Source organism: Muntiacus reevesi, chromosome 6, assembly GCF_963930625.1.
Source record: "Muntiacus reevesi chromosome 6, mMunRee1.1, whole genome shotgun sequence".
Taxonomy (NCBI): Eukaryota; Metazoa; Chordata; class Mammalia; order Artiodactyla; family Cervidae; genus Muntiacus; species Muntiacus reevesi.
This window is the reverse complement of record NC_089254.1, coordinates 68,349,508-68,362,419: the sequence shown is the minus strand read 5'-3', so window position 1 is coordinate 68,362,419 and position 12,912 is coordinate 68,349,508. Positions and strand designations below refer to the sequence as shown.

The window sequence follows — 12,912 nt, the reverse complement described above, 5'->3', positions numbered from 1 at the left end:
GGTGGCTGTAGCTAAGTGGTTTCTAGCGCCTCCCACCTCATCCCCTGGCAGAGGCTCCGGCGGGCGACGCGCGCTCGGCGGGGAGCGAGCGCCTGGTGCAGTCGCCCCCCGCGCGGGAGCAGGGGCGCGCGCCCGAGAGTCAGCTGGGAAATGTAGTTCTCTCTCCACGTCCCGCGGTCTCCACGACGGCGCGGACTGTCGCGACCTCGTGACCACGGGGTCATCTACAGCCTGGAGACGGGAGGGAGGAAAAGGGCAAGAAAAAGAAAGGTCATCCCTGGCAAGGCCTCCTGGGACCGAAGATGCCCTAGATGCGCCGCTGCGGGAGCCAGGATTCGGCCACTGCGTCCCCCAAGAACTGCAATAACGCTTCCTTCAGATGTAGTAGTTAATTTAAAATATCATCAGGCAGTCATACCCTCAAGATTACATGGTAACGTAACTATTCAACAAACATCGACTGGGGATCCACTGTGTGCGCAGCTGTCGACTTAAGAGCAAGGGACACAATGGTGAAGGACAGGGCTATAAGAGGTACCAGTTATTGAGTTAATACCATTTTGTACAATACTGGGGTGTTTTCCTCTTTCCCTGGCTGAATTCTTTTTTTACTCTTTGCCTCTATTGAGGTGGCTTCAGATTCCTTCACCACCATTGTGTTTTAAATTGCTGTCAAGGCAAGTTTATTCCCACTCATCTGCCTCCGTAATACACCTTGGGAAATTATAGCTTAGTACCAGAGGAATTTTCTCACTTACCTTGTCTCTCATGATGTCCGTTCTGTGCCAGGGAGATAGAATTTTTTAAAGGTATGCAACTATTACATTAAAAAAAAAATGGGCAAGCCCTGTAAACCAAGCAATTTCTTGTTCTGATATAATCTGCCTTCAAGAAATGTTCACAACACATGCACAGGGCATTGCTTATAACAAGAGATTTAAATTTAAAAGTTATGGGGTATATTTACAGCAGCACAATAGTTACAAAACTGTAAAATTATTTCTCCCAACTGAGAGAACTGGGGTAAGAATTTGGGTCCATGATGTAGGAAATGAAGGTTAAGGGCTTCTCTAGGCCTTGGGTTCTAATTTTATTTTACTGTATTATGAAATCTTCTGCATCAAGGTCTAGAGTGCACTATTGAAATCTTGTAGCCCTATTCAGGTTTCAATTGCATGTCGTATATAGAATTCTTAAGGTTCTCATTAGTTGAAGATTTGGGGGACAGAATATCTCCTTTGACTCTATTTGAAGGCAGTGCTTATGTATATATATATGGGATTTCTGCTGTCTTCATTTTCATTTCATTCCCACCTAGTTATTTAATTAATAACCAACTTATCTAGTTAATTAACACATTTATCACCTCACATATTTATCTCTTTTTTGATGAGAATATTTAGGTTTTATTCTTAGCAAATCTCAATTATTTAATACAGTTTTATCAATGTTGGAGAAGGAAATGTTAACCCACTCCAGTAATCTTGCCTGAAAAATTCCATGGATAGAGGAGCCTGGCAGGCTACAGTCCATGGGATTGCAAGGAGTCAGGCATGACTGAACAACTATCACTATCAACTATAGTCACCATTTTTACATTAGATTCTTAGATATTATTCACTTTATAGCTGAAAGTTTGCATGCTTTTACTAACCTCTCTCTGGCTCCCCCATTCCTGGTGCTCAGTTCCCACTCTTTACTCTCTATTTCTATAATTTTGACTTTTTTGGGGTTAAATTCCACATATAAGGAATACCGTGTACTATTTGTCTTTCTCTGTCTGATTTATTACACTTATTAAAGTATCTGCAAGGTCCATTCACAAATAGCAGGATTTCCTTCTTTCTTAGGGCTGAATAACATTCCATCATATATGGAAATGAAAACGCAATGATCCAAAACTTATGGGATGCACCAAAAGTCGTTCTAAGAGGGAAGTTGACAGCAGTAAAAGCTTTACCTCAGGGAACATGAAAAATCTTAAATAAATAGCCCAGCCTTGCAACTGAAGCAACTAGAGAAAGAAGAACAAACAAAACTCAAAGTTAGTAGAAGGAAAGAAGTCATAAAGGTCTGAGCACAATTAAATAAAATAGAGGCAAAAAAATAGGAAAAAATCAATAAAACTAAAAGCTGGTTCTTTGGAAAGATAAACAAAATTTATAAGCCCTTAGCCAGATTTATCAAGGAAAAAAAAAAAAAAAAAAAAGGAGAGCACTCACATTAATACAATCAGAATACAAAGGATCATAAGCATCTATCACAAGCAACTATACACCAATGAAATGAGCATTATAGAAGAAATGGACACGTTCTTAGAAAGGTACAATCTCCCAACACTGAATCAGGAAGAAATAAAAACTATGAGCAAGCCAATCACCAGTTCTGAAATTGAATCAGTAACTTAAAAGTTCCCAATAAACAAACATTCAGGACTAAATGGCTTCACAGGCAAATTCTACCATACATTTAAAGAAGAGTTAATATTTATTATTCTGAAACTGTTCCCAAAAAATGTAGAGAAAGGAATACGTTTAAACTCATTCTATGAGGCACCATCACCCAGATACCAAAGTAAGACAAAAATATCACACAAAAAATTATAGGCCAATATCACTAATGAACATATAGATGCAAAAATTATCCAAAAATACCAGTAAATTGAGTGCAATAATACATTAAAAGGACCATATACCAAGATCAAGTGGAATTTACCCTTGGGATGCAAAAATTTTTCAATATCTGCAAATCAATGTTATACACTACATTAACAAATTGAAGAATAAAAACCATATGATCATTTCAATAGATACAGAAAAAGCTTTTGACAAAATTCAATACAATTTATAATTTTTAAAAAACTCTTCAGGAAGTAGGCATAGAGGAAACCTACCCCAGCATAATAAAGGCCATATATGACAAACCTACAGCTAACATCATACTCAAAGGTAAAGAACTGAAAGCTTTTTCTCTAAGAACAGGAACAAGACAAGGATACCCATTCTCACTACTTTTATTCAACATAGTTTTGGAAATCCTAGACACAGAAATCAGATAAGAAAAAGAAATAAAAGGAATTCAAATTGGAAAAGAAGCAAAACTGTCACCATTAGCAGGTGACATGATACTATACATAGAAAACCCTAAAGGCACTACCAGAAGACTACCAGAGCGCATGGGTAAGTTCACAGGATACAAAGTCAGTATACTGAAATCTGTAGCATTTCTATACACTAACAACAAAATATCAGAAAGAGAAATGAAGGAGATGGTAAATCCCACTTACCATCACATCAGAAAGAATAAAATACATCTGAAGAAACTTACCTAAGGAGGCAAAAGACTTGTACTCCAAAAACTATAAGACTCTGATGAAAGAAATTGAAGTCAACACAAACAAGTGGAAAGCCATACTGTGTTCTTGGATTAGAAAAATCAGTACTGCTAAAATGACTATACTACTCAAGGTGATCTACAGATTCAATATAATCCCTATCAAATTACCACTGGAATTTTTCACAGAACTAGAATAAATAATTTTTAAAAAATTTCTGGAAAGACAAAAAGCCCCCAGATAGCCAAAATAATCTTGAGAAAAAAGAACGGAGCTGGAGGAGTCATGCTTTCTGATTTCAGACTATACTACAAGTTACAGTAATTAAGACAGAATGGTACCGGCACAAAAACAGAAATATAGAAAGATCATTGGAACAGGATAGAAAGCCAAGAGATAAACCCATGCACCTGTGGTCACCTAATCTATGAAAAAGGAGGCAGCAATATACAATGGGAAAAAGATAGTCTCAAATAACTGGTGCTGGGAAAACTGGACAGCTAGATGTAAAAGCATAAAATTAGAACATTCTTTAACACCATCAGTTCAGTTCAGTTCAGTAGCTCAGTCCTGTCCGACTGTTTGCGACTCCATGAATCGCAGCACACCAGGCCTCCCTGTCCATCACCAACTCCCAGAGTTTACTCAAACCCATGTCCATTGAATTGGTGATGCCATACAGCCATCTCATCCTCTGTCGTCCCCTTCTCCTCCTGACCCCAATCCCTCCTAGCATCAGGATCTTTTTCAGTGAGTCAGCTCTTCGCATGAGGTGGCCAAAGTACTGGAGTTTCAGCTTCAGCATCAGTCCTTCCAATAAACACCCAGGACTGATCTCCTTTAGGATGGACTGGTTGGATCTCCTTGCAGTCCAAGGGACTCTCAAGAGTCTTCTCCAACACCACAGTTCAAAAACATCAATTTTTCAGTGCTCAGTTTTCTTCACAGTCCAACTCTCACATCCATACATGACCACTGGAAAAACCATAGCCTTGACCAAACGGACCTTTGTTGGCAAAGTAATATCTCTGCTTTTTAATATGCTCTCTAGGTTGGTCAGAACTTTCCTTCCAAGGAGTAAGCGTCTTTTAATTTTATGGCTGCAGTCACCATCTGCAGTGATTTTGGAGCCCGAAAAATTAAAGTGTGACACTGTTTCCACTGTCTCCCCATCTATTTCCCATGAAGTGATGGGACCAGATGCCATGATCTTAGTTTTCTGAATGTTAAACTTTAAGCCAACTTTTTCACTCTCCTCTTTTGCTTTCATCAAGAGACTTTTTAGTTCCTCTTCACTTTCTGCCATAAGGGTGGTGTCCTCTGCTTATCTGAGGTTATTGATATTTCTCTCGGCAGTCTTGATTCCAGCTTGTGCTTCTTCCAGCCCAGTGTTTCTCATGATGTACTCTGCATATAACTTAAATAAGCAGGGTGACAATATGACGTACTGCTTTTCCTATTGGGAACCAGTCTGTTGTTCCATATCCAGTTCTAACTGTTGCTTCCTGACGTGCATACAGGTTTCTCAAGAGGCAGGTCAGGTGGTCTGGTATTCCCATCTCTTTCGGAATTTTTCACAGTTTATTGTGATCAGCACAGTCAATTTCTTTCATCAGAGATCAATAAAGCAGAAATAGATGCTTTTCTGGAAATGTTGGCAATTTGATCTCTGGTTCCTCTGCCTTTTCTAAAACCAGCTTGAACATCTGGAAGTTCACAGTTCACGTATTGTTGAAGCCGGCTTGGAGAATTTTGAGCATTACTTTACTAGCGTGTGAGATGAATGCAATTGTGCGGTAGTTTGAGCATTCTTTGGGATTGCCTTTCTTAGGGATTGGAATGAAAACGGACCTTGTCCAGTCCTGTGGCCACTGCTCAGTTTTCCAAATTTGCTGGCATATTGAGTGCAGCACTTTCACAGTGTCATCTTTCAGGATTTGAAATAGCTCAACTGGAATTCCATCACATCTACTAGCTTTGTTCATAGTGATGCTTTCTAAGGCCCAGTTGACTTCACATTCCAGGATGTCTGGCTCTAGGTGAGTGATCACACCATCGTGATTATCTGGGTCATGAAGATCTTTTTTGTACAGTCCTTCTGTGTATTCTTGCCACCTCTTCTTAATATCTTCTGCTTCTGTTAGGTCCATACCATTTCTGTCCTCTATTGTGACCATCTTTGCATCTTTCCCTTGGTATCTCTAATTTTCTTGAAGAGATCTGTAGTCTTTCCCATTCTGTTGTTTCCCTCTATTTCTTTGCATTGATTGCTGAGGAAGGCTTTTTTAGCTCTCCTGGCTATTCTTTGGAACTCTGCATTCAAATGGGAATATCTTTCCTTTTCACTTCTCTTCTTTTCACAGCTATTTGTAAGACCTCCTCAGACAACCATTTTGCCTTTTTGCACTTCTTTTCCATGGGGATTGTCTTGATTGTCTCCTGTACAATGTCACGAACCTCCATCCATAGTTCATCAGGCTCCCTGTCTATCAGATCTAGTCCCTTAAATTTATTTCTCACTTCCACTGTATAGTTATAAGGGATTTGATTTGACACCATATACAAAAGTAAATTCAAAATGGATTTTAGGCCTAAATGTAAGACTAAATACTATAAAACTCCTAGAGTAAAACACAGAAAGAACACTGTTTGACATAAATCGCAGCAATATATTTTTGGATCTACCTCCTAGAGTGATGAAAATAAAAACAAAAACAAAAAAATGGGACCCAATTAAACATAAAAGTTTTTTCACAGCAAAGGAAACCATAAACAAAATGAAAAGACAACCTACAGAATGGGGAGAAATAATGCAATCAACAAGGGATTAATCTCTAAAATATACAAACCGCTTATACAACTCAATATTAAAAAAAATAAATAATGCAATCCAGAAATGGGCAGAAGATCTAAATAGACCTTTCTTCAAAGAAGACATGCAGATGGCCAACAGGCATATGTAGAAATGCTCAATATTACTAATTATTAGAGAAATGCAAATCAAAACTACAATGAGGTAAAAACCTCCCTTCAGTCAGATTTACTATCCTCAAGAAGACTATGAAGAGGACTTGTATTGGAGGAGGATTCCAAATGGTTCACAGCCACAGCGGCTCCCCACGGATAGAGTGTAGGCGGTCCGGGTCCACATGCAGAAAAAGAACCCAGGCTCCCAGAAAGGTCCCAGTCTGGGGAGCGAGATAGGTGAAGAAGCTGCTCTGGTTCTCCGCGCAGAAGGCGGTCCAGGTCCCCAAAAGGACATAGATCCACATCTCCTTCCCCTTCTCCACTGAAAGAAAGAAGAGATGAGAAGAAGAAAGAAACAAAGAGCAAAGAACATCAGATAACTGAGGAAGACTTAGAGGGCAAAATAGAGAAAGAAATAGAAATGAAGTTAGTGGGATTTGCCTCTTTTGACTCCACAAAAGGGAAAAAGGCAGATGGCTCTGTAAACGGCTATTCCATAAATGTCTCAGGAGAGAAAGTATAGGCAGTACATGAATTGAAAAGGTGGATTCAACAGAACTTTGGATTTCATTGCATGAGAACTGAAGTGTTGAAGAATTATTTTTTTCCCTCATCTTGATCAGAACAGTGGATTTTGTATTTAATATGCATCAAAAACAGGATCACAGTCCTTCCTCCTTGTAAAGTAAGAAAAGTTTATTATGACATGTGTAGTTTACTTACCCTGCCTCAAAAAGAAAAAAAAGAAGTTAAATATTACATTTTTTTCCTTAAGAAATATCATTTGGGGCAGTCATCAACCCAATTTTTTTGTACTTATTCCTATGGAAACTGTATATAATTTTTTCTTGGATGCTCTTTATGACTTGTTAAAATACATGAAAGTAATTTGGAAGTAAGTTTCTCAAATAAAGCTATAATTTCTACTCTTTTGTATTTGATATTTTTATAACTAGAAAAAAAGATCTCCCTACACATTTTCTTTTTTCATACATAGATTTAGATATCACGATTCTTCATAGTTTAAAAATTAGAAGATTGAAAGAATACATCTGGATTTTTTGTGTCTTCTGTGTTTTTTTGCCCCCTGTACCAATACCATATTTCCCCAGTTGAAAAGCAATACATGCTTATTACTAAATTAAAAAACACCTTGGGAGAAACCAGAAGGTAGGAAAAAAAGCCAAAAATCACCTGTAATCTACCCCCAGAATGTTAATATTTTGGTATATGTATTTCCAGGCTCCTATGGATATGTATTTCTTGCCCCTAGCCAAAGAGATCAGATGCTGCTTTCTTTGCTAATCCTTATTCTCCCATGTACTGTGAACATCTGTTAAATGCTCTTATATATTTTTTGGAAACTTAAAAAAAAAAAGAAGTCTACAAAGAAAAACTTTTGGAGGAAAATTGAGGAATATTAGGGAACCTTCCTACACTGTTGGTGAGAATATAAATAGATGTAACCGCTATGGAAAACAGTACAGAGGTTTCTTAAAAAACTAAAAATTGGACTACCATATGATCCAGCAATTCCGCTCCGGGCCATATATTTGAAGAAAATTCTAATTGGAAGAGATACATGCACCCCAGCATTCATTGCACCACTATTTACAATAGCCAAGACATAGGAGCAACCTAAGTGTCCATGAGCAGAAGGATCGATAAAGATGTGGTACATGTATACAATGGAATATCACTCAGCCATAAAAAAGAATGAAATGATACCACTTGCAGCAACATGGATGGACCTAGAGATTCTCATACTAAGTGAAGTAAGTCTTATTGAATCTAATAAAATGATATAAATGAACTAATTTACAAAACAGAAATAGAGTCTCATTTGTAGAAACAGATGTAGAAAGCAAACTTACATTTACCACAGGGAAAAGAAGAGAAGGGATAAATTGAGAGATTGGGATTGACATATACACATTACTATACATAAAACAGATAACTAATAAAGACACATTGTATAGGATGAGGAACTCTTCTCAATACTCTGTACTGACAAGAATCTAAAGCGTGAATGTATATGTACGTAAAACTGATTCACTTTGCTATACAGTGGAAACCAATGCAACATTGTAAACCAACTATACTCTAATAAAAAATTTTTAAAAAGAAAAGAAGATGTGGTACACACACATGCACACACACACACACACACACACACACACACACAGAGTGGAATATTAGCCATAAAAAGAATGAAATAATGCCACCTGCAGCAACATGGATGGATCTAGATATTATTAATATCATACTAAGTGAACTAAGCCAGACAGAGAAAGCAAATATGATATTATTTACGTATCATTAAAAAGTGATATAAATGATCTTATTTACAAAACAGAAATACACTAACAGACATAGAAACAAACTTATGGTTACTGAAGGGGATTGTGGAGGGGTTCGGGGGGGTGAATAGGGGTTTGGGATTAACATATACATACTACTTTGTATGAAATAACAAGATACTGTATAATATAGGGAACTATATTGAATATCTTATAATAACCTATAAGGGAAAAGAATCTGAAAGAGAATATATACATATGTAACTATATATATATATATTACTGTATAAACTGTTCCAGATAGAACAACAGACTGTCTTTTTGCTTTCACCTTCATGACCCAACTTTTTTCACTAAAAAGACACATGTACACCCTTGGCTGATTCATGTCAATGTATGGCAAAAACCACCACAATATTGTAAAGTAATTAGCCTCCAATTGAAACAATTAATTTTAAAAATTAAAAAAGAACTGCTACATTTCACTCCATCATCTCCCACCCTTCCTTACTCCACTTATTCCTGCTTCCCTCACACCCAAAGAGGCTGCATTAATATCATAATGCACATAACGTGCTCTAGACAGGCAACCGAGTTATGCTCTGCTCAGTCTCTTTGCAGCCCCATGGACTGTAGCCCTCCAGGCTCCTCTGCTCATGGGATTATCCTGGCAAGAACACTGGCGTGGTGTGCCCTTTCCTCCTCCAGGGGACCTCCTTTCCAAAGTAGGGGAAATTTGAGCTGACTCCTGAGGATGGGAGTTGGATGAGTAGAGATGGCAGGAAGGAGGGCTGATGCTGCAGTAGCAGTTGTGTGATGGTGAAGCAAAGGCCAAAGGCACTGCAGAGATGTCAGCAATTTAGCTGCTGAACCAGCGAATTTGTTTCAACTGCCTCAGTTGAATTTTCTATTATTTTTAGTAAAATGCATTTCTAACTCTAGAGAGTTCAGTATCACAATGGAGTACTAAAACCAAGAGACTTTAAAATACAGAATTGGCTATTTAGAAGGGTTAGGATAGTGGGCAGGGAGGACCTACAACTTTTCTAGGTTGGTAATAACAGTGGAAAAATTGGTCGAATTATCATCTGCTGTGTTTGGGGACTAAGAAAACACAACTGTAACAAAGCTATAGTTTTAGGAGATATGTTTGGAAAATCCCAGGTTTTTCATGTATGTTGCTTACTTTTTATTGAAAGTAAAAAGATGGAAAAAGATATATAATCAAAATAAAATTGGTATAGCTTTTGTTAATAGCAAATAAAATAGACTTTAAGCCAAACAAACAAACAAACAAACAAACAACCCTCTAGAAATGGATTCGCTTCATTTGGACATATAGTTTAATACACCAAATGTAACAATTATAACAATACAGGGCTTCCCTGGTGGCTTAGTTGGTAAAGAGTTTGCCTGCAGTGCAGGAGACCCAGGTTTGATCCCTGGGTCAAGAAGATCCCATGGAGAAGGGCATGGCAAACCACCCCAGTATCCTTGCCTGGAAAATCCCAGGTACAGAGGAACCTGGTGATCTGCAGTCCATAGGGTCACAAAGAGTCAGGCATGACTGAGCAACTAACACTTTCACTTTCATAACAATTCTAAACTTGTATTGCTTATATTTGCCTAAAACAACTTCAGCATTCAAAATGTATAAAGCAAAAAGTGAAGGAAGTGATTAGGTGAAAAGTGGAAGGGGAACATTATGGATCAGGTTGGCAAAAACTAAACTCAGAGATCAATGTTAACATTACAGAGACAATCAAACCTCATATGTACATTCCACATGAGAATATCCACCATGAGATATTCTTGCTAAAATTTTGAACCTCAATCTGATCAAGACTCTAGGTCACAGGAAATAGAGTACCAAGGAACAAACAAAGCCTAACCACAAGAAGGCAATCAGTGAAACTCACAATGTGGAAAATAAAAAGGACAAAGGGGCCCAGTGTCTTCAATAAATACATTTAAAGGGCAGAAAAAGGATAAATGCATAGATTAAAATAGATTTAGGACACTGTCTTAGGCTCAGTCATGTCTCTTTGCAACCCCCTTGGAATTCTCCAGGCCAGAACACTGGAGTGGGTAGCTGTTCCCTTCTCCAACGGAGCTTCCCAAACCAGGGATTGAACCCAGGTCTCTGACAATGCAGATAGACTCTTTATCAGCTGAGCCACCAGAGAAGACTTGTCTTAGGCTGGTTCCTCCCAAAAGTGAATCTTTCATGTGGGAGTGAGAACCTAGAGATTAAGGAAGTGAAAAGAGAGAGAGCGAGGACAGGTTATGGATCAGGAAATCATTCAGTCCCATGGGAGTTTTGGAGATCCATGTGAAACACATCTCAGAAATACTGTAGGGGAGAAAGAGGGACATATTTATTGGCTCACATTTTCCATTGGTCAAAGTTTGCTCCCAAGGGCATTAACTTGCCCTTCTGGGTTTTGCCCGTGCATGAACAACAAGAAATTTCCTACACTAAAATAGCTCTGAGAACATTAGCTCTTCCAGGCAAGCTTGTGCTTTGATTTTGATGGCTTAGCTGAGGGAGGAGGCCTGAGGTCAAATTCTCAGGTGCTGTCTAATAGGAGACCCTCTCATGTTAAGCTGAGATCCCAAAGGGCTCAGAGTAAGGCTGAATGAAGTATTTCCAAAATCCTTCCCTTATCCACAGAGGACTATAGAGAAAATGGCCTTGGTACTGAGCTGAGTTGAGAGATGGGGACAGAAGGGAAATTGTTTTTGTTTTTAATATTTATTGATTTATTTGGCTGTGCCAGGTCTTAACTTCAGCGTGTGAACTCTTAGTTGCAGCATGTGTGATCTAGTTCCCTGAGCAGGGATCAAACCCCAGCCCTCTGCCTTGGGAGCACAAAGCCTCAGCCACTGGACCACCAGGGAAGTCCTAGAAAACAGGTTCTTAGGTATACAGCACCATGTTATGTGGGCCTTATAGGAATTTTCAGGCAAGGCTGTCTCTAGAAGTCATGAGTTCCGAACACAGCATCATCAGTGAAAAATTCTTTTGAAAAGAACTTCTTCTGAATGTAATAGCCAGAGAAGTCTTCAGACATCACCAACTCAATGGACAGGAGTTTGAAAAAACTCCAGGAGTTGGTGATGGACAGGGAGGCCTGGTGTGCTGCAGTCCCTGGGTTTGCTGAGTTGGACACGACTGAGGGACTGAACTGAACTGAAGTCTTCAGATTCGTGTATGAATTTATAGAAGATAGGGACTAGAAGATTATATTAAATGACTTTTTTTTTTTTTTTTGGCAAACAAAACAATCCAGGAAGATATTCTACAAGAAAACTGACTCTGTTTTTTTCAACAAATAAATGGCACAGAAAACCAGCATGGGAGAAAGGGAACAGTTTAAAATTATGAAAGACTTATATATTGCATGCTGTGTTGCTTCAGTCATGATCGACTGTTTGCAACCCTATGGACTGTAGCCCATCAAGCTCCTCTGTCCATGGGATTCTCCAGGCAAGAATACTGGAGTGGGTTGCCAAGTCCTTCTCCAGGGGATCTTCCCAACCCAGCAATTGAACCTGTGTCTCTTAGGTCTCCTGCATTGACAGGCAGGTTCTTCACCACTAGCACCACCTGGGAAGACCTGTTAAGCACATATAAACTGAATGCAAAGTATCGACCTTAACCTGGATTCTAATTAGAACAAAATCAAGGAAATTTGAATGAAAGTTGGGTATTAGATGATATTAAGGAATTATTGCTTAATTTATTAGGAATCATAATGATATTATAAATCTTTTTAAATTTATTTGTTAAATATATTAAAGATGCCAAAGCATTTATGAGTATGAAAAGATATGACACCTGGCATTTTGCTCTAAAACACTTTAAAATCTATCAAGAGGGACATAGGTAGGATGTTTATTCACAAACTGATCCTTGTTTACAGAGGCAGACCACTCCAGATTGGCAGGTGGCAGGTTTAATAAACAAGGGAAGTTACTTACAAGGGCTTGTCTTCGGTGGCCAAGGACAGGCAGATCTCCACATCACATTCCAAGTTACAGGGTGTAACTGAGTGGGACCCTATGGGGCCTTCCCAGGACAGGCCCTTCCCGCATAGCCTCTGCTTCAGCTCCTCTCTGAAGTATTGACACCTAGATAACACTATCTAATACATGTTCTGGGGCTTTCCAGATGGCCCTAGTGGTAAAGAACCCACCTGCCAATGCAGGAGACATAAGAGACGTGAGTTCGATCCCTGGGTCGGGAAGATCCCCTGCAGGAGGACATGGCAACCCACTCCAGTGTTCTTGCCTGAAGAATTCCATGGA

The 12,912-nt window shown here is 38.8% G+C and overlaps 1 pseudogene; it reads left to right on the top strand.

Annotated features, from left to right (window-relative positions):
• Positions 1–6,427: 6,427 nt before the first annotated feature.
• On the top strand, positions 6,428–6,879 carry LOC136170412 (U4/U6.U5 small nuclear ribonucleoprotein 27 kDa protein pseudogene; annotated as a pseudogene).
• Positions 6,880–12,912: the final 6,033 nt, after the last annotated feature.